Source organism: Oryzias melastigma, linkage group LG13 (assembly GCF_002922805.2).
Source record: "Oryzias melastigma strain HK-1 linkage group LG13, ASM292280v2, whole genome shotgun sequence".
Lineage (NCBI taxonomy): Eukaryota > Metazoa > Chordata > Actinopteri > Beloniformes > Adrianichthyidae > Oryzias > Oryzias melastigma.
The window spans coordinates 27416817-27439677 of record NC_050524.1 but is presented as its reverse complement, the minus strand read 5'-3'; the positions used below and the strand labels follow the sequence as shown (position 1 = coordinate 27439677).

The window sequence follows — 22861 nt, the reverse complement described above, 5'->3', positions numbered from 1 at the left end:
CATACTTGTTAATTATATGAGAGAAAAAAAAAAAGTCAGTACAAAATCTACACGGTATTGCTCCTCTTTCCCACTTTCTTGTTAAGGGGGTTCTGATCTGCCGCTTCTGTCTTAGCGGCTCCGCTCGGACTCAGAGATATGTCAGTGAAGCTACTGTCTTCAACTTGTGATTTCTGGTATAACTAGTCGCTGTCTGGTGATTCAACAAACTTAAATTTGGTTAATCTGTTAGAAAAATGGTTTATCTTAGTCAAGGCATCCTTTACTACTTTTACCAGACGTCGGAGTGTGGCGCAACAATTAGAACACTGATTGTGCACTGACAGGAAACTGGGTAATAAGTACGAAATAAAACACCAGGTGAATTTTTAAATTAAAAGAAATCCATATATATTTAATTCATAGCTCGTCTAAAAATGGATTTATCTGTTTAATGTAATATGTTCTGATTAGAATTGCCTTGTTTAAATTTTTTATCATTAAGTTTCACCACATTTCCATTAAAACTTTCCAATCACAACAAAAGTCCATGTTTAGAGGATAAGAAGCAAAATGGAGTTTGTGAATCCACAAGAGTCAGTTTAGGTGCAGCTGTCAGGTGATGGAGATGATGGACCCAAATGCAGGAAACTGGGCTTGGTGGAAGGAAAAAAAAAACACTTGATAAATGAACTGAAACAGGACAAAAACCACGGAGAAACAAAAAGAGGATAAAGAAGATGACCTCATAATGCAGACCTGAGAACCAGACACTATTATACATTTAGGACAATTAACAGAAATGAAAACAGCTGTGGATGATTAACATAAACCTGAAGTGACTGACAGAAAACAGAACATGAACAGAAACATCACTGAAAAACATCAAACTAAAATGCAAAATCTTCTAACATTAAATGTTAATAATTTCAGCATTCTGGTGTAAAAAGGTGGTTGAAATCTGTTTAAAATATTATCATCTGTATTAATCTTGATTCATGTTGATTCTGCCTGCAGCACAAAGCCAGGATAAATAGCCTCCAGTATTTTGTTTTAGATGTCTTTGAGTGAATGAACTAATGTTGAGTGAATGAACTAATGTTGACAATAATTTGTTTGCATATAAAAAGGACAACTGTATCACTTCTATACAGGTCGTAGATGAGTAGTTATTGGTAAAATTTTACTTAATTTGAACATAGTTAAGGACAAAAAAAGTTTGTTTTTTGGCTTTTTCTGACATTGAGCTCCTGTCCCTCTAAAATTCTGTCTCTGTAAAAAATAAAGTGTAGCCTAATCTATAGCTTTTATTTTGGTTCTAGATGTTATTTTATTTCTGCCAACTCTCTTTTGTTTCTCTAATGTTCTGCCTCCTCTAACATTTCCTCTCTTTTCTGTTTGTTCTTCACATTTATGTCTTTCTTAAAATAGATTTCTGTGAGTAGAAGTACAGAAGGCCCCTGGTTCAAATCTGGACTTTAAACCTTCTTTGAGGAGTTTGAATGTTCTTCTTTCGCATGTTTGAGTTTTCTCAGAGGACTCTTGCTTCCACCCACATCCACAAACATGTTTCATAGATTAACTGATGATTCCACATTGTTCTTGGGAGTGATTGTGTGGCCCTGCAACAGACTGGCAACCCATCCAGGGTGTACCCCAGGATGTAAAAAAAAAAAAAATGAAAGGAAGCACCTACAATCTGACCAACAAAGAGGCTCTCATCTTTTCTCTGTTAGCTTGGTTGCTGGACAGTGTATCACTGACTCAGTTCACTCAGTTGAGAACAGCCTTTACTCTGCACAAACTTTGAAGCCTTCCTCCTCTTTACAAAGTGCAAAGGATTGTGTGGATCCATGCATTATTGGCACAGTAGCACTACTACTACACACAGGACAAGGAAAAAAAAAGAAAGTGTCAAACGGACAACGGGTAAATGCTTCTTATTTAGCATCATACTTGCCAGTTATTGACTGCTATTAAGTAATTACTCAGTACGTAGAGTCTTTGAAAAAGTGACAAAGAAACCACTTAATGTAGCAGAACCCTGAAGGCACTCTGCCTTAAGTGCAGAAAGTGTAACAAATAAACACTGAGCAGATTACATGGCTTAATGTGGTTTTCTTTTTTTTTTTTTCTGAACACATCAAAGGTTGGGAAGGTCACTGAAAAGAAGCAAAAGCTTAAAATTGGCCACTCAGATGATTGTGAGGCACCAGTAGTTGGTAAGCAGGAGATGATGGATGGATAGAGCAGCACTGTTGTTACCAGTGACCAAAGGGATGCAGGGAGACAAAGATTCTCCTAAGTGAGGTCATGACAGCTAAATGTTGTGTTAAGAAAATTATATAATGTGAAAGATGGGAGACACAATTGTCTCATTAAGTTTTGTGTGTCAGTGGCTCCTGAAGGTTGGAGGAGCACTGAAGGCTTCGTTAGCAGGGATCTGAATCATTTTCTGAGTAGAGGCGACGGTTACTCGCTTGTATTTCATCTTTATTTTTAAACTGCAAAGCAGAAGCTCATCCCACGAATGTGCACTCCTCTGTCACATTTACAAGCTGTGTTTCAAATTGTTTTCTCTATTATCTTATTGGATTGCATTTCTTAAAAAATCATATCAACACAAACCTTACTTTATTTTTGAGGTGAGGTGAAAATGTTTGAGTGCCAACATTTCACTGAATATTTCAATGAAAAAATATGTCAATTTTGGAAGTGGTGACTCTCACCGTCAACTTTTCTTTTTTATTCACCGTTGACTTTTAGAAATGAGATAGAAAGTATAATGTAAGTGTTGCCACAGCTTTACAGTGGTTTGAAACGTGATTTAGCCAATCACGATCAATATGCTGGGGACAGCACATTGTAGATTTTATTAAAGGAGCCTGCGGTTCTAGTGGAATTTTGAATGTTGGCCACATTTTTGAAGCTGGCCACATCAGCTTTTCGTAGAAAATCGTGATATAACGATCTCTCAAAAATAACAGATCGTCAGCTTTGGAGCTTGTAAGACGGTTTTTTATCGTCATATCGCCCAGCCCTACGTAGGATTCCTTCTTTTTTTTTTTTCAAAAATGCAAATCTGAAGAATCTGTACATTAGAAAATGTTGACACCAGTAAGTTATAAATAATTAGTTTATCTGCTTTTTTTAAAATCTGCTTTTTTTTATATTTCATGAGTGATTTTATGCTTTTGGACAACTACCGGACTGAAGCCCATTAAGACAACTGTGTTGTAATATTGGGCTATAAAATTTAATTGAATATACAAGCTACAGGTTGTATATAAGCTTCTTGCGTATGCAAAGCTGGATGCCATGTTGAAAAGGTATAGATGCATTTTTACTGCTGTACTACAATTGGACAAACAAGAAAGTGATTTTTCAAAAGTAAATTAATACTGTAAGCTGATAAATGAGAACGTATAGAAAACATTTTAGGAAGATATGAGTGAGTTTACTCTCAATAGTCAACGTTGATGTTGCTATTGGAGCCTATACGTTTTCTGGCAAGTCGTCACATATTGAGGTTTGGCTAAGGACCCTTCTGCATCACTTTTTGACATTTGAAATGTCCCCAAATTTTTATTTTTTGACGTGCTGGCTGCTGCAGGTTTTTCGAGGATTACTCTTAAATGCACGAATGCAAGGTCCAATGCATGTACCTTGGACAATAGTAATAGGCTAGCAGGCCATCTCTACCAAAATATCTCATTGGTTGACACAATATTATGTGACTTTACATGTATTTTTGTAAAATACCCTAAGTAAAAATAGTGATGACGGTTCCAACCAGTGCTGCTTGTGACCACACATACCAGTAACTGTGTGTGTACACAAACAGTCTTATTCTCACACTCTCCCGCTGGCTCCATATTTAAACTCCTCATCCCAGCCATGCAACAAGCTGTCATCTGTGTTCATCTGCAGTGAACATTTGTGACAGATGGGATACACTTTAAAGAGCCCTTGCCCATTACACTTCCCAAAGGACCAACTATCTGAAGCAGCAAATCTCTGTTCATTTCTGCCTTTCCTCCTCCCTTCCCTCACAGGTTCCTGTCGCAGCGGGAAAGTGATTTAACGTGACACAATGCTGTTAGTCACAAAACCTAAGTGAAACAAACGGAAAACAAAGCTCGTAGAAAGAGGAAGATTTAGTTGTTTTGCCAGATTAAAGACTGAGAGATTACCAGCACAGTAGTGGACAAGATAAAACATCCAGTCAAAGAGAAGATTTAGTGTTGGGTAATACGCCGCATCATTTGAAAATTGCCAACATGATTACAGTGACAATTTTATAAGTAAATTCAAACTTTTCAGTAAAATAAAGTACTTTCAACCATCAAGTACAGCATTAAAGGCAATCAAATTGGATCTTTTCTATTATTTCAAATAGAACTCTGAGTTCTGCTTGAGTAATCCCTGATATGGTACACTCTGAAAATGTCATATACTTTGTAATCATTTATTTTTACAACCTTCCTAAAAACCTAGAACATGGTAAAGTAGAAATACCGAAAAATGTGGATGAAATTGTCTAACCAGTGCCAAAATGCTATATTTATATTTTTTAAATGATAGAAAGTAGGGTTTGCCTGTGTATGTGTGTGATCCAAATCAATGCTACAGACACAACACTGTTAGAAATAACAATAGCTAAATAGCTAATAGTAGCTAAATGAAACCAAATAAAGCCTACATGCACTTCCATGTGCACACATTGTCAGGGAGTCGGGTGATTGGGTGAGATCTCTTAATGCCACTGGCATGACAGTTTTTTTTTTGTTTGTTTTAATTCCCTACAGCCTTTTTTGAAATCAAGACATACATTTCATTTCACTGCTGTTCATTCAATCAAGAATATTTCTGATCATTTCTCATACATATTTAACCCAATATTAATAAGAAAATATATATATATAATCTATGGTGTTTTAGCAAGCCATTAACAACGTAATTTTCCACAAAGGAACAAATTCAGATTTCCTAGAGCTCATATAGATAATTAATGCCGCCATCATATGAATATGCAATTAGAGTCCTTGGTAAAGGTTTGCAAAATTCTTTGCAAATGACATATATTTGTAGACCAAAATACGTCCTCTGCCACAGTGATGCATTCTTCACCTTAGGGACGGAAAAGCTGTATGTCAGGCAATGACTAAATCCTAGAATAAACAGAGATGAGAAGACACTTTACCAAAACTCTACTTGACTTTAGTTAATAAAAACTATATCCAATTAATCAGTAAATCATAAGTGTGTCTTTGTTTCTGTTTGTTTGTTTTCTATTTTCTAATTAATTCATTTCATTATTTAAGTAATGTGTTTGAAAAATGTGTGTTTTGTCCTGTATTCTTCACAATCTATGCTTGAAATCAATCAATCAATCAATATGACCATTAACAGTTTTACTACAAAGATTATACAAGCAAACCAAAAATAAATGCTTACCAGATAACAATTAGACAAGTTCTGTCCATTCAGTTTCTTTTTCTAAGAATTTAAGATTAAGCAATATTTTGCACTTTAAAAACCATAAAAATCAATAATCCATGTAGTTTGTTGAATTTCAGTTATTTTAATTTCATATCAAATGTCAACACTGATAAATAAAATTCACCCTTGACCTCCTTCAAAAACATAAAATTTGGATTATGTTAAAAATATGCAAAAACCACCATCCTCCCAAAAAATATTTATATATATATGTCCAGGTATCATATATGTATTTACAATGTAAAAAAAGAAGAACATACCTTTGATATTGACAGTTTGAACGGTTTTTGGTTTGGTCTGACTTATAGGTTGTCACGTTTGCCAAGAAATGTTCTGAACAACCTTGACCCAGAATTCCTACTATGTGTAGCAGAAGTGAGGTGCCAGGCATTGGATGAATTAAGAATGAATGAGACTGCTGCCTTTCAGCCTTGGAAGAATCTGGGGTCATGATCCAGTGAGTCTTCCAGTAATATGAGCGGTTCTCCACAATTTCTGTCCTCTAAAGCAGCCTCCAAGAAGGTCGCGTAAGGTGCATCTTAAATCTATGTAGTTTTACTGAATAGTAATTTTTTTTTTTTAATCCTTACTCGTGTATTTTCCTTTTTCTAGAAAAAGCTTTTTCTGCAATGTAGTGAACTACTCACACAGTGTTGCTTATTTATTGACTTGCAGTTTTATTCTGAGCAAAACAGCAAACATATTCACCACATTGAATAATCTGTAATAATGGACAGTACGCACAAGTGTTTCAGGGACATGTGTGGAGTCAACTACTTACAGGAATTAATATTCATGAAGCTTATGAAATTTCAATGAGTCCTTTTGTATGGAGAATGGCCTTCAGTTCATGGAAGAAATGCATTCAGAAAACTATATAAAAAAAAAAGTAATAAATAAAATAAATACTGAATATCCAAGAGGTTCCTGTTGAGCAAGGTAGCAGACAAACTGAAACTCTGAAAGTGGTGCAGACAGCAGGAAAAAATGTAATCAAGCATAGTATCTTAAATATTTACAGTTGAGTTAGAAGCAAATGCAATCTACCTGCTTTAAGTCATTATTTTTACAGCTGTCACAAAGGATGTATCCAATTGATCAAAGTATAGCATAAAAAAACTCAGAATTGCTCACGTACCATATGTACTAGTAGTTATTCAGGTAAGTATGCCTCCTACAAACCATTAATCTGTAAGCTTCCTAGAATGCAACACTAATAGAAGACAGTTTTTCCAGGTTTGATGTTTGATTTCTTGGAATTTTCTTTTCCCATCATTAGAGGATAATGCTTTTGCCATACAGGTATGCTCCGTTCCACCTGTTTACAGTCAACACACGAGGAACGCTTATTTTGTCAGACTGAACCAAAATATCGCGTTTGTATTTAACCGTTACCACTCACTGCATTTGTGGCCAATATGTAGTTCCTCCTTTATTTATAGAAGTTCCTGGAGTCCATCCCAACTGACTGAGGCTAACTGCTCGACAGTCTGATAATCACAGAGCCACACAACACCGACCACCACCACATGGCTACAATACTGCGGGCCCAACACTGGTGACTGATTCTCACACGAAAAGTGAGAAACCTTGGCAAAAAGAATGGAAGAGGGGTCTGTTCTATGTGCTATAAACAAATGGTAGCAAACAGAATGTGTGACTGTGAAAGAGCAGATCTGCAGCACTGTCATCAGTTGGAGCAGCAGCATTAGAACCACTGATGCAAAGAATGCCAAACAAATTGATAGATAGCTGGATCTGCACTGGAAATAGCCACATACAACATTGCATACCTGCTACAAAATAGTATTTATTAAAAAAAAAAAAAAGGGAAGAAAAAAATGGAACCAGGTTCTTGTCAACACAGACTGCCCGAAGAAGGTAATTAGTGCTTATGACAATTTTAATGCATGGCTCTTCTCATTGACCTTGTAGTTGTTTTGTACTGTTGCAGGTTGTGAAGACCAGAAGTTTAGAATGTAATTTATTAATTATTGGTTATATAAAATATTAGGGGTGGATAATTCAAGCAGTTTTCTAGAATATAGCATATTTCTTAGTTGACATTTTTCAGATTAACACTTTTTATTTTGCTATAATAGTTGAGCTTATCTAGTGTGTTTAAATTGTGGTTGTGAAAGGCAAAAGGAGGGAAAAAAACATAATAAACTAGTAGCTCTGGTTGACTTCCATTTGGATCACATTTCAAACTTGATCCTTGTCCCCAACAATATTTCATTGAAAGATGTAAAAAAAATGGACAAAATAATTAGATTTTATCTTTAAAAAAAAAGGATGAATAAACTAGTGTTTCTTGTTTTCTTCACATAGTTCCTTACTGTTTCTTTTCTAGAGATAACCAGTTATAAACAGTAATAAACATTGAATAAAGGAAAAACCATTGATCTAACTGCACGCAAACCAGTCATATCCATCACTCGATTTGTCAACTTGTTTGACAGCCTCTAGCCACAGATGGAGCATGCAACTTGAGTAAAAAGTCATCTTTAACGGCCGCATTATGAATAATGAAATCCACCTATGTAGTTTACAGATCAGTGAACATTTGCTTGGCAGAGGTTACTTTATCTGTCTACTTTGATTTTTTACTCATATACAAGTTCACAGAATAGGTTAATGTGGCTTTAATATTTATCACTCATAAGTGTTGTACCCCCTGATAAATATGATATGATACATTAAAGAAAACTTCTCCTGCATACCCTTCTCTGTATACCCAATTGTAATTAATACGATGTAATAAAACTCATAGTGACGCAATGAAGGTGAAATTTAGCAATAATGATATATAATGATTAAATATTTATATATATAATTTAAAAAAAATATAAAATTTTAAATTTTTAGTAACCCCAAAAACAAAAACAAAAAAAATCCTTCAAATTCAGAAAATAATGTATTCAACCGTTTAAGCATGTTTGTTTGGAAGCAGAATGGCAGATGGGACTTTAATTAACTTATTTACAGCCTTTGAAGCATCTGACCAATATTTTCTGGGAAAAATGTATATGGAAACTATTGAAAAACAGTACAGTTATTCATACACATTTAAATAATTATCTTTATTGATCCTTTAAAAATAAAAGTGCCATTTAATATTCTGATTTCTATCAGCCGAGTCCTTTTTTTGTGTGTTTCAATGATAAACATGATGTCATTCTAAACTCTTCTTCATATTTTTCTAATAATGTTTCTTGAATAAAACAAAGTTTTAATTTTGCAACAATTTTGAATATTTAAACAGAACATAGGGCGAAGTAATAATAATAATAAACCAGTGTACTTATCATTACTATTTTAGTCATGTTATTTTTTTTACATTTCTTGATCAAAATGAATTTTTAAACCCTCTAAATCCAGTCCCTTCAGAATCTTTCAGTTCACCTTTTTAGATGCTGTATTTTTGTTCTTTTATAGTTTTCTACTGAAAACCTCAGCTTTGATTCTTTTGTGTAGATATGACAGTGCGAGAATCGTTTATGTGATGTGTTTCTTTGGTTCTTGTCATGTTCTGTTTTTATTTGTCAGTTACACAAGGTTTAGGTTGTTGATCATCCACAGCCATTTTGATTTGTGTTCATGACCGCTACCCCGCCCATCACCACCTATCGGCCAAATTTAAAGCTGTGCACGACCATAAAATGATCAATAAAATCGCGCTAGATCATTTTAAGTGAATATTTTTATCTGATTCGTTTTCCAAGTTCCATTAACTTTCTAAATTAAAAAAAAATTATAGCCACTGGACAAGGCCATTAATACAATCACATCCAGCCTCTGCGATCTGGCCTCTCCGGCGCTCTGAATCCATTTCGTCGGGTTCAAATTTTCACCAGACGCCAAAGCTGAATTGCTAGACTTTTGCTAAGTTGGGGCTAATAACGACCTAAATCGTAATAAACGGCGTGTTATCACATGGACCTACGTGAGTTCGGAGTTTGGAGCCATAGGCTGCAGCAATTCCATAGACAAAGGGAGTCATCTGCTGTAGCTAGACTGCGCCGCACCTGAGCTATAACGCTTGCTGTGCGAGCCCGGAGTTAATTCATCCATCCATCTTCAAAACCTGCTGTATCTCTTTCAGAATCCCAAGCTGTCTCTTGCAGGGGCTCACACGCACACATGTATGCCTAGGGGCAATTTAGAGACATCAGTTACCCTATGAAGTCTGTTTTTGGACTGTAAACCCAAACATAGGGGGAATATGCAAACTTCACACAGAAAAAACCCGACTGGGATTTGAACAAGGGTCTTCTTGCTGTGAGGTGAGAGCGCTTACCACTCCACTACCATACACACCATATTTTCTAATGCCAGAGCAAGCCAAGCTGATAGTTAACCAAGCCCCCAAGTTACTTAGCCAGATTTGGAGCAAATCCTGAGATGATAAATGTTCCTTAAATGAGGCAGAAATTATACCGTCCCATGTAGATCAATCAGACTTTTTGGGGATGGGAAGGTGATTAAAAAAAGTGTTTTGACTTTGTAAATTTTTTGCAAAATCTTTTTTTTTTTTGATGGTCAATTTACCTTGTTCTGACCAATGAGATATTTTTAAATGGGAAAAAGTGGGCTTGAAAAATAGATACAGAGAAATTTAAAGTAAATGTATAATGTCTCTTTCAAGGGAATGTGTCACTCTCTGTAAACTTTACCTTTTTTTATTTAATGTGTGAAATGTCTTTAAAGATGTTATTTTCATCTGTTTGATGTGTGTGCATTTCCTTGTCTCCCTCCCACTTCTGGCATCTCGTTTCCATATTAACGGTCCCTCCTTCAATCTAGCTATCTATGCAGTGAGCTACTCCGGAGGGAACGCAGGGTGCCTCCACACCTTGTGCTTTCAAAGTTAAAAATAGTTCTCTCCAGCAAACGAAAAGGTTATCCAATTAAAAGTAATTGCCAGAGAAGAGGAATGGATGCACTGTTCTTCCCTGAAAATAAATATATAAATAACACAAAATAGAAGCCTGTGGTGGATGTTGGTGCATTATTCAGTGGGATGTCCCCTTAATCTACACTCCTGCCATCCTTCTTTTTCCCACGTTTTAGCATAAAAATCAACACATCAAAAGATTTCCTGCCTCCTAATTTACAGATGGATGATATGAAACCAGTCTAAAAAAAGAAAGATGGCTGTCAGATCTTTTTAAAACAGTAAATAAAGAATACATATATTTAAAAAAGGGGAAAAAAATAGCTGGTTACATATGCAGAAGAATGTGACCGAGTAAAACAGCTGAATAAACTTTTATTTAACATTTAAGTAATCAATACATAAGTTATCCCAGACTCATGATCTGACCTCCCCCTTTTTTTATTTGTCATTGGTCACATGATCGTGCCATTCAACTGTGACTGTAAAGCGCTTTGGGCTTTTAAGGAAGGTAGAAAAGCGCAATGCACATATCCACCATTAATCATTTACTTGTAGACAACTAGATCCACATATATCTGTTTTCCTCGTCTAAGTTGAAATCCGGCTCCAATCTGAATGGCTGGATAGCTCCAAAATTGCTCGCCAGTTTTGTTGCACCGGTAATGTTCAGTTGGAGGTAGGAGAGATTGTAAACATACAGCCTAGTTATGGCTGATGGGAGAGGGGCATGCCCAGTGCAGACCCTGGCACCCTAGGTGGGGGAAAAAAAAAAAAAAAATAGCTGCTTGGAATATGTTGCAATAAGTATTTAATTATTTTAATTTTCACGATTTAAAAAATAACCACTTTTGAAATTTGTTTTGAATAATAACAATTCTCCCAAGCTGGGAGGTGAACCGCCAACCTTTGCGAAGGGAGGCAACAGTTACCACTAAAGCACCACTCAGTACTACAATTCGTGTATGGTAGATCTTTTGACAAGCATCTCCAGCGATGAAGGCTTAAATATTTCCGTTGTAAAAAATAAAAAAAAAAATAGATTGCCGGTTAAATTCTCAATTTCTGATCAAAAACAAGAATATTTTTCAACCGAATTGGGGGTAGCTATGAATTTCCAAGCAATTGCGTGTAAATAAAACGGACAATAATATATAACCTAATCATTGAAATTCACTATGTTGTATAAAACGACAAAGGATTTTATTTTTTGGCTTTAAATGGCATTATCATGATTATAAAACCACTGGGAACACCTTAACAGAGGATCAAAAGATTATCAAAGTGGATCTTTAGGTTGTTTTAATGATAAAAAAACAATTCAATTTGCTTATAAAACACAATGACAGAAAAGGTGAAGAAGTTAAAAAGACCACTTGAACAAAAAGGCTTGCAATCAGAACTCCGCCTTCATTTACGACTTATCGACAGCTGGATCTTCCTGGTTTACCCGACCCTCTTCTAAAGAAACAAACCAGCGCAAAGCTCACTGTTGAGATGCCCAATTATGCCTTCATCAAGCTTGAATGACTAAAAAATATGGGAAAAGTAGTACCTCTGTTTTAGAATTGGTTAAATGAAACAACCATATTATTGAAAAAAGAAAAAAAACAAAGAAAGTTCACCCCGTCCTACTTTTAGTTTGAATAGATTAGTTGAAACAATACAAACTTTACATATGTCATTGTTTGCAAGCCATCAAACTGATTTGTTTGCAAATGAATTCATTTTAAGTAAATATACTATGCAAGAAATCTTAATGAACTCCTATGAATAAAAAAACAATAGTCAAAAACAGTTAGATTATACTTATATTTTAGTCAGGCCTTCAAGTTATCTTGGTTAAAATGGAAAATACATTCTGGATTCAACATTTTCCACATATAAACACATTGCTGACTAAATTTCCGAGACAAGTGCTTCCACACAACCTGATTCATTTTATTTGTCTACTTAAAGTTGCATTTTCAAAACCCACACAATCAAGAAGTTAAAAACAAATCAAGAGTTTTTGTAATCCCCTCTTTGATTTTCAGAGGTCCTAAGATTTTAGATGGGTTAAGCACCTCGGAAAGTGGCCTCAATTCTCGCTTTTCTCTCATTATCTTTTATGACACCTAAAGACTAAACCAAAATAGGATTTTTATGTTTGAGAATCAGAAGATTGTTTCTTTTGAAATAATGATGCACACCAAGCAAATCAGAGGATGTCACTGAAAGAAGACAGAAGCTTGGAGAAAGTAAAAGATACAAAGGAAGATAAGACTGGTCAAAGTCCCACAACCACAAAAAAAACAAAACAAACAGAAACAACTTTCATCAAGAATGACAACAAGCTGAGATGAAGAAGGAAGATAAGAAAACAGAAAATAGAAACGCCATCCTCTGTCCCTTTTTGCAAAAACTAAATCAGAGTTGCTTCCCTCCGGATTTCCTTTCTTTTTCTTTTCATCATTTGTCTTGTTTTTCGACGACCTGTCTTAGTTTTTCTCCATTTTGCTTCTTTACGCTTCATTCATACCTCTGTGGTCTTTCGCTCTATTTCTCTCACATTTCACAAGCCATCCTTCAAGTTACCTCATACTTATTTGCACCCCACCCACCGATGAATTTTACTCGCTCTCACTGTTTAACCCTGCTTTCAACTGGGTTCCTTGTCTTCTTTTTTGCTTTTACATATTCTCCTCTCTGTGTCAGTCATCTCTCAGCCACTTCATTTTCTCATTGCTGCTGTGTCCCCACTGCTTTTAGCCTGTTGCATTATTCAGATGTATTTTTTTTGTCATGTCTCCTTGGTCGTCAGGCACACATTTCCATAGGATACCACAGCGAAGTGAGGGGACAGGCCGGATCTGCCATTTACCCCGATTTGCTGTCAAGGATGTGAGTGATGCCAACTCAGAATGATGAACTAGTGCTAAGAAAGTGGGGACGGTGTTTGAAAGGTAAGTTCTTGGTAGGGTCATGGAGTCAGAGGACAACTTGTCTTTACTACTCCGTATCAGGTGTCTTTCAGTTTAAAACTGATAGATCGTAAAAGGCTTTAAAGGCTATGGATGTAAATGAAACTGCTGGGATATTTTTAAAAATGCTACTTTCACATGAAGAAAATAACCCTACACAGTTTGATGGATAGTTTATTTTTTCAAACAAAACATTGAAGCAATAGACTTTTTATAGCTAGAACCTCTGTGAAAGAAAAAAAGAAGTCACAACACTTGCTTCTTGTTTTTTTTTAAAGTAGGTGTTTTTGTTGCTCATCTAACACATCAACAAAATGGTCAGGGACCTGCAGAAATCCTAGATGGACCTTGGTAGAAGCTGGGAATAGGGGAAATCACAGGATTGACCATTGGGGGAAAGAGACCAACATACAAGCTCCATCACCATTTTGTATGTGTTAGAGGTGTCAAAAAAACTGAAAGATTTTTTTTTTTTTTTTTTTTACAAAACACGAGATCACAGTTCATTTCAAACCCAACATCACACCACAAAAGTAGCGGGTTACTTTTGTGAAAAAGAGAACAAGTGGCTTAAAAAAAGTCTACCTTTTAATGCTGGAGCTTTAGCTCCTGCTGTTATATTCTTTCAACAACTACAAATCTTCAACTGGATTTGCAATTAATGTGATTCCAGTTGATCCTGATATACATTTAAATAAAATTATCAATAAATACTAATGCGCCTTTACAATAGCATGCATTTTAGGGTAATTCATAAACAAAGTTTTCGATTAGGAAACTAAAATGCAGAACATATCAAATGACCTTCTCACTTTTATGCGGAAACAAAAATTCCTAATGGTGCATTTTAATGAATCCTACATTATACGTCAGATAATTTATTATTAATGAGGCAACATATGAAGTTTCAGCCTGTTAATATATATTATGATCATTGTTTTTACAGTGCTGGTTTCATTTTTATTCTGCCCTCCTTTTATTAAAATTTTCTGCACTTACCTTTGATAATCTACACTTTAGCTAGCATACACACCTGTTGGATCAATAGCACCGCAAGACATCTCATTTGGACATCCTCTCCGCTAGAGTCTGATGTATTTTAGTGCAGAGTTTGGACAGGTTATTGCAGTTACCGCCCTTACAAACTATGTTTTTGTTATATTAGAAACAGCGCACGCTGTCTCTGTCTTCTTTAGAATAATACAGACACAGCTTGGAGCCTTTTTGCTTGTGGCCGCTCTGCCATCTGCGTGCGTTTTCATCCGTCAGCAGAGTATGCGGTGAGAGCGCGTGAGGAGCCCCTCCCCTCCCTTCTGCATGTGGAAAGGCAGCAAAGAAAGTGCACTCCATGTTTACGCTGTTCCTGTACACGTGCCTCTATGTTTTTAGACATTTAGGCTAAAAAGGTATTGGTATGGTAAAATTTGATGACGGTTTCGCCACACGCCCTGCGACAGACTGGTGACCTGTCCAGGGTGAACCCAGCCTTCGCCCTTCAGTAGCCGGGATAGGCTCCGGCACCCCCGCGACCCCGAAAGGGAAGAAGCGGACAAGTAGATGGATGGATGGGTTTCGCCACACCATCCTTATATTTCACTGTCATGCTCATGTGCAGCGCCCCCTGGAGGATTTTTTTGTATAATTTTAAGAAACTGATTCAGGGAAAGAGAGGACAAGTAATCATTTGTGAGTTGAAATTTCTTGAAAGTTCGTCATATCAGTATTATGTCCCACCTCTAGTAGTGAGGTGTTCACGCGATTGATGTAAATCAGCGGACTCCGTCCAAAAAGAGCGACTTATTGTCGTTATTCAACACTTAAGGTTAGTAATGTGTTACATATCACCATAAAACAGGTATTAAAAGACGCTTTTCTCTGCATCAGAACTAAGTGATTCACGATTATTGCGTGAATAGTTATGATATGTCAAAGAGAATGTGTTTTCTAGGTGTTCCCGGCGATAGATCCAGTGTTATAGGGTTAAGGCAGCCCTCTTATTTATGTCCAAACGAATAAACCTTCTTTCCACATAGATTTAAGAGTTTTCTTCAGACCTATAACACTATTTTTGGTATGGTTCCCTTTTAAACTCAGCCACATCAACAAAATACTGTACCATTCATGCTTTTCTCTTTTAAATAGTCGCACAAAGGACTTATAGCTAGCCATTCATTACATACTAGAGTACATTTGACCATAAAATATGGTTCCTTTTTGTTGTAGTTATCATTCTAGTTACATTCTCTGGCATGGAACAATTATTGCATAATTTCCTCATCTTAAGAACAGGTTGTGCTGTGAAAATTACAGTTTGTTATAATGTTAACTGTGTGATAATATATAGCAGCCTGTGACCTGCAAGCCATCAAAACTATATGCATGCAAACGTGTTCAAATTGAGACGAAAATGTACAGACATGACAACAGACTGATGTGTATCAACTCTAGGGCGAAAGATAAGTGGTCTTTAAGTATCTGCTAAACATGTCAAAAATAGACCATAAACATGTACGTAAACATGCATAGTTCTTTGCCAATGATACAGGAACGCAAGATGTTACAAGGTGTGATGTGTCAAACTGCTGACAAAAGGAGAACACACCACCATCTACTGTTTCTGCATATAAAGTAACACAAATACCAAATGAATACTTTGAGTGCAGCACAAAGAGGCAAACAATTAATTCTCTGTTGTATTAGAAAAACTACACAGGACCCACAGCATCAAAAAATTCCAAAATATCCTCAAGGACACATTCAACCCCAGACACTGGTAGAACTGCTGCTGTCATTTCGACAACACAGACAAGTCAAATTGCGCACAAACAGACCAATAAACTATTCTATCCAACTGATATTACCGCTCTTTCCTGATGATTCTATTCAGTTTCCATTTATCCGATTGCTCCCAGTTGTGTATTTGTTTTGCTTTTTGTGGAGATGAAAATGGACTCACTGTTAGGTCCAGGAGTCCTGAAACTGAACGGGAAATGGCGTAGAATAGCCTAGAAATCTGGATACTCCACATGGACACTTGTGCATACATTGCTACTTCATCACCATAGTGGCAGCTTCAATGATATTGCCAACACCAAGAGGGGAGCTTAGCTCCCAGCACCCTGGATGGGACTCAACAGCTTCCAGGGCAAGTAGGTTTATGTGTGTATTTGAGTATGTGGCTTTACCCATATGTGATGACAGGCTATTTCCTTTTATATTGGTATGACACACGTAAAAGAGAGACAAGTAGAATCTAGCAATAAAGTATGAACTTTAATTTTCTATTTTAGGATTTCTTTCTTTATTTAAAATAAATAGATACCCAAATAATTAACCCTTGTGCCACCTTATGGGGTCAAGATAAACCCACCTTTTTAATGATGTGTGATCCCTCCCATCACAAAGATGGACAGGAAATCATGTCTGCCATGGACGCCAGTGAAGATAAAAAAATTCTTGAGAAAAAAAAAAAAAGCATGCGTCTTAAGGGGTCTAGATAAACTCACTTTTAATGTAAGCATGCCTAGGATACCACAAGGGTTAATTGGGTTATTTAGTTTCTACCCTTTTAGATTTTGTTTTTCTTTTTATTACAATTTAAGACATTTTGTTTACATTTTTGCCAGAAAAGCTGAGATTCATATGTCCTACATGTGATTTAAATTTCTAAAGAAATAATTTGTAATTTCAGGAGAGTCATGGATATAACTTAGTGTAATCTGATCTCACTGATGACAGCTTTGCCATTTACTGTTTGCACTCTTAAAGGAGCTTTATTAGGTCACAGCCAACTTAAATCAAACAGCCTGCATTCCCTCAACTTCCATTTATTAATATTTTGGGGACAAAATGACCAGAAATGTTTTCTATAGGTATTTAAGATCGCCACATTGGCATTTTTTTTAAATGTATGTTTTTCATTTATTTATGATGGACCAATAATATCTTATATAAATTAGCAACAGAAGCAGACAGTATGAGCCACAATAATATGCTGACAAGCAACAGAAAAAACCCCAGCACACCTCCAAATTCATGGCATAGTAATCATCTTTGCTTTCTCCTGCTGCTCAGAGGAAGGTGCTAAGCTTTGAACAGCATGAAATCAGATTGTAGTTGTTAATTATTTTTGACTTCTTGAAAAATATGCACATCATTTCCTCTTTGGCTTGATTTCAGAAAAAGAAAAGCCTGCATATTTGAGATGACAGTTACATTGTTTTTGTGTCAGATCAACCTGCTGTGAAATTTTAAGAATCCCAAACAGCGTTATAATCAAAAGTCTTCTCTGACATGTAAACCTTTTGTTGAAAAAAAAAAGTGCAAATAAGCCCAAAAAATCTCTTTTACTACCGTCACTATATATATTGGATGTTTTTTTCCACAATGTTAAGTGGTTATAGCTGATGTGTGAAATTTTTGCTGCAAGCTTAATGAATAAATATTCATACTAGCAACTCGGTGCATAAAAATACGTGTAAAACAAAATCCATTCAGGCACAACCCAACATTTCAGTTTCCTATTTATGCAGGATGCTTTAGTTGTTTTCCTCCCACATGCAACTGCAGCCTCACATTATCCCTTCAGCGGGATAAAGTGCTTGCAAAGCTGAACACATTTGGACTGCATGTGCAACAATCACCATGATGCCCCATGCTTAATGCACATGATCGATTTGTCACCATGTGTTGCCAGTGAATGTTCTTTAACTGTGACATTTTTGGTTTGACAACATAAAAATAAAACCAACAGCTTCCCATTTTTAGAATATAAGTGGATAAACATATGCTCACATTTTTGGTCACATCAATGTATACATACTAACACCAGTTTGTCAGCCTACAGCATTTCAATTCTTTATGTAAATAGTATATTTTGTTCTGTTTTTAACCCTCACAAACATGAAATGATGCATACCAGCTATGTGTAAAAGTATGTTACTATAAAACTGCTATGTGAATTCAGAGTCATGTCTCATGAAGTCAAGGTTTGAAATATCGCTACTATTCTCTCTTTTTTGAGTGATATCTGACAGTCAAAACTTCAGAACCATTGTATATTTAAATATTGCAATACCACTGTGCTAGTTTCCACTTCTAGGAGATTTAGACTTTGGCCATATCCAAATTCTTCCCATACCCCTACAGCTTCTTTGCACTCCTACATTCAGCCCTCCAAACAGAGAATTATGGAAAAATAGGGTATATCCAAATTCCCACCCTAATCTCTAACTACTAAAAAACTATATAGTGCAGGACTATAAAGGATTTTAAAAGCAATTCAGATACCATGCTCACTAGTTTTCTTTTGTTTTTCTAAAAGCCGGAAATGACATCACTTTCCTGCTCTTCTTGTATGTCAAGTATACAATTTAGCAGTAAGCCTGACTCTGTTGGAATGACCTAAAGTCAGGATATAGCATCCAAGCTCCTTTATTTTGACAAGGTAAACTTTCCAGAATAAAACTGAAACACGCATAAACCACAAGAAATCAAAATAAAATATGTCTAGTGATCTCTATATACTGAAATGTGCATTTTACACCAACAATGATTTAACTAATAAATACAATGAGATAAACACAAACTAAAACAATGATGTGAGTAACATCGGTTAACTTAATGCAAACTTACAGACGATGGGGTTGGAGATGAAAACAAGATGAGGATGGAAGAGAATTACAACAGGCAGGCAGCATGGTAAAATGAAAACTAATATGGCTGACACAGACTTCCTGAAAAACTTAAATTCGGCCTTCAAAATAAAAGCACCAGCTAAACAAAGCTTCAAATTAAAGGAAGACGGACTGAATTAACAGGCAAATGACCTGGGGCAGAGCAGTCACCAACTTCACAAAGTGAAAATTGAATCAATACAAACATTTCACAATGCTGTGTTCTGATGATGAAAATGTGGATTATTTATTACAAAATATATTTAAACAGGTTTTTTTTATTTTTTATTTTTTTTGCTAAACTTGTTTTAACGCTGTGCATTGTGGTCTATATTTGCCAATGTAGTGAGAATCGATGCAAATTACTTTTTCACAAAGACTTCTGGGAAATTTGTAGTACAGTGGATTTTGGAATTGTAGATTTAGACAACTCTAAAAAATGGCGAACGCACTATATAGTGAGTAGGGAAGGAATTCGGACAAACCCTTAGTGTCTTCAAATTCAAACGTTACACCCACTTGATGACATCATCAATAGTTACCGGTCAGCTACGGTAGGGTGTAGCTGCTAGAGCTTGGAAATACGTAACAACATCAGTTTTACAACTTTAAAAAAGTTGTGCTAAAAAAACAAGTCATTACTTAAAATTAATTGTCAACTTCTGTGGGTGAAGCATTTCTCTTCTGCAGCACAGCGTAACGTGGAACAGCCTCGCAGGGCTCCTCCACCTTAAAAAAATATATTTTGGACAACCCTACCCCTTCAAATGCCCCTACTATTGGAGGGGCAGAGAAGCTGTAGAGGTAGGGGAAGAATTTATGCTTAAATGCAAAAACTATTTTTTGTCTTCTGTGTCACACGGTTATGAAAAGTGGTACCACTTTTCAGATTTTCACATAGAAGGTTTTTTTGGGCTTTTATTTTTTTTTAATAGCAGCTGCAAGTAATACGATGTGCTCCATTTATAGTTAGATAATAAAACAGTGTTACTCTATTAATCGCGTTCAATAAATGTGCAAAATCTGCAAAGTCATATTAAGGTTGTAAAACTCCTTACTACTTTCTACACTTTAGACAGATATTTATATATATTTTTTACGTTTTTCTCTTGTTTACACTGTCAAAGTTCAAACTTTTGTGGAAAAAAAAGCCCAGTAATATAGACTGAAAGAAAAAATATGCTTGTGATCAAAGACTTATGTAACTTTAGTTAGGGCTGCATGTGCAGAGCATGGAAGAGATTGGATGACAAGATCAACAGCCAAACAGGACGCAAAGCACAGTGAGCTGCAGACAGAGATAGAGAAAAGGCATGTAAAACTGCACTGTGAAAAAAAACCTGTGAAACAGAGACCACAAAAGGTGAACCACAATAGCAAACCTACCTCATGAAGGTAACGTTGTTACTGTCACTTGCTTATTTACCTCAGTGAGCCCAATCATCATGTTTGATATTTTCTCACCTCTCCATTTGCTTGATTAGGACAACACTATTAGATGTATATATGTTTTCCTTTTTTGATGGTAGTGATAAATGATTACTTCTCTGTATATCCTGTGGATTTGCTTAAACTCCCAACCTATCTTTTCTTTTAAATTACCTTTTTGATTTCCTATTGAGTTTCAGAGACTGTCTCTTGTTCTATTTGTCTTCTTCCTTTGGCTCCTCTCCTCATCCTCAGCTGTCTCCAGCATTATGCTAACACTTTCAAAGAAGCCTCCAGCTGTGCTGAGTAATCCTTCTGTGAAGCTGCACTCCCCTAATGTGTTGGCTTTAAAGATTTCTCCAAAATCAATATAAATCTGTGGTGATGTGACGACTGCAGCCACTAATGTTAAACCTGCATCTCGCATAATGGGATATGTGCCCCCAGCACATCTATTTCTTTGGTTCTTTGAGTGAAGAAACGTTTTCAAACACTTGGGTTTAGAATGATGTATTTGTTCATTTAAATCAAGTGCTTTTCATTTGCTGATACCTGCAGCTGCAGGCCATTTGTGGCCTACAGGTGGCGTTCTAACACAGAAAAATGTACAAAAACTGATGGAGTAAGAGTGGAGTGATAACTATTGAGAATTAAAGGACACAATTATAAAAACCTTTGGCTAAGAACTTTTTTTTGGATTGTGCAATAGGAATGTCAAAATATTTGATGTGGAAAAGCACATTCTGTACAAAAATTTCTTTTTTTTTTATTATAAACTACAAACAAACTTTTGCTGAGAAGTATTTTTCTAATGAGACAGAGAAAGAACTCTTTTAGGTCGCTCTCTTACTCAGTTAATGGGCTAAAAGTCTTGAGACCTTCGTCTAGCTTAGCTTGCTTTCACACACGACACTCTTTGTAGTGAACTGAAGCGACTCAATAATATCCAGGAATTCCAACAGCTGGCCACTTTGGGACAGTAAACAACTAGGAAGCAAAAAGCCAGTTCTTACCTACAAGATACACTCAACAACTTTTTTGGTACACTTTTCTAGTACAGAGCTGGACTCCATAGCTGCGTTTCAACTGAGCAGTCCAGTACTGATTAGCAGAAAGTGATAGCGACATTAGAAAGCACCAAAAAAGCGCTAAGCTAGCGTTTCCGTTTTCCCCTTTACGGCAGTATTCTTCTTAGCCTCCCGCAATCTTCTTTCAAACAACATGAAAAACATAATGAACTCACATCTGATTAGTTTTGTCTACTATAGGCGGGTTTAATGATTAATTGACATCAAACTGATCTTTACTTAAAGAAAAAAAAACTATATTAAATAATCAAATCCAATAACAGTTTTTTTAGGTGTTGTTTTGTTATTTTTAGCCAAAAAAAACACAGCTTTTTGCTAGTTTTATTTGTATGTTTTAGACATCTCTGTTTGATTATATAAGTCCAACAAAAGTAATATACATATCCTGATGTGAAAGCATCCTCTCAGCTTTAAAGCCTTCTGTTTGAAACACAAATGGACAAAGTGCACATCAACTATATGCATTACCTGCAGAGATGCCAGATTTTTATTACTCACTTTGCTTGAGCTGCCATTACCCATCCACAACCTGTGTCCATTGACTTTTTATTGTACTAATGACTATCCCATACTTGTAAAATAATCTCTTTAAGTGGAAAGAAAGGTGCTTTGAGTTGCCCCCTAGTTCACAACACTTACTGATCAAAATAGGCAGCTTCAAAAATACAACTGTGTTTACAATACCCCTGTTAGCTGCTAACAAGAAAGAGTCATCTGTGAAATGGACCATCTTCATCCCAGTTATGTCGTCTAACTGTATTCATATCCAGAGTGTGACAACCTAAATTTAAGATGTAATTAAATTGTAGCCAAATAGTAGTTTATTCCCACGGGTGGGGTTATTGTGTACCAGGTGTGATTCCTTGAACATCTCAAAAATTCCTGCATAAATCAAACTAGTGAACAATAGTTCGCTAATGAACCGACTCTGGTGCAATTGTCTTGAATGTGAGAGCAATTCAATGAATGAAATTCAATTTTATTTTTATAGCCCAATATCACAAATACTATTTCCTCATTGGGCGTCATGATGGTAATTTTACACAAGCAGAATGTCGGTCATAAAATATGAACAATAGATAATTGCTAAACTAAACAGACTAAATGAAACTGGTAATCCATGCCCTTAGACCCTCCCTCCTGGTAAGGAAAAACTCCTAAAAAAATCTGATTCAGGAAACAAAAAGAAACCATAGGGATGCCCACATGAGGGAGAGATCCTATCCCAGGACGGACATTTGATTTACCAGGACTATTAAAGAAAAATTTGCTTATCTGACTCCACAACTACTTATTTAAATAGTGGCATCATGCATTTCCAATAAGGCA

General features: G+C 36.0%; 1 long non-coding RNA gene across 1 annotated transcript in view; it reads right to left on the bottom strand.

Annotated features, from left to right (window-relative positions):
• The window catches only part of LOC112149894, a 39617-nt gene extending 20477 nt beyond the window's left edge, over positions 1-19140 (bottom strand). Inside the window, exon 1 of the long non-coding RNA XR_002919857.2 lies at positions 18976-19140. This is a non-coding gene — a long non-coding RNA (uncharacterized LOC112149894). The remainder of the gene's footprint in view (positions 1-18975) is intronic.
• Between the last annotated feature and the right edge of the window lie 3721 nt (positions 19141-22861).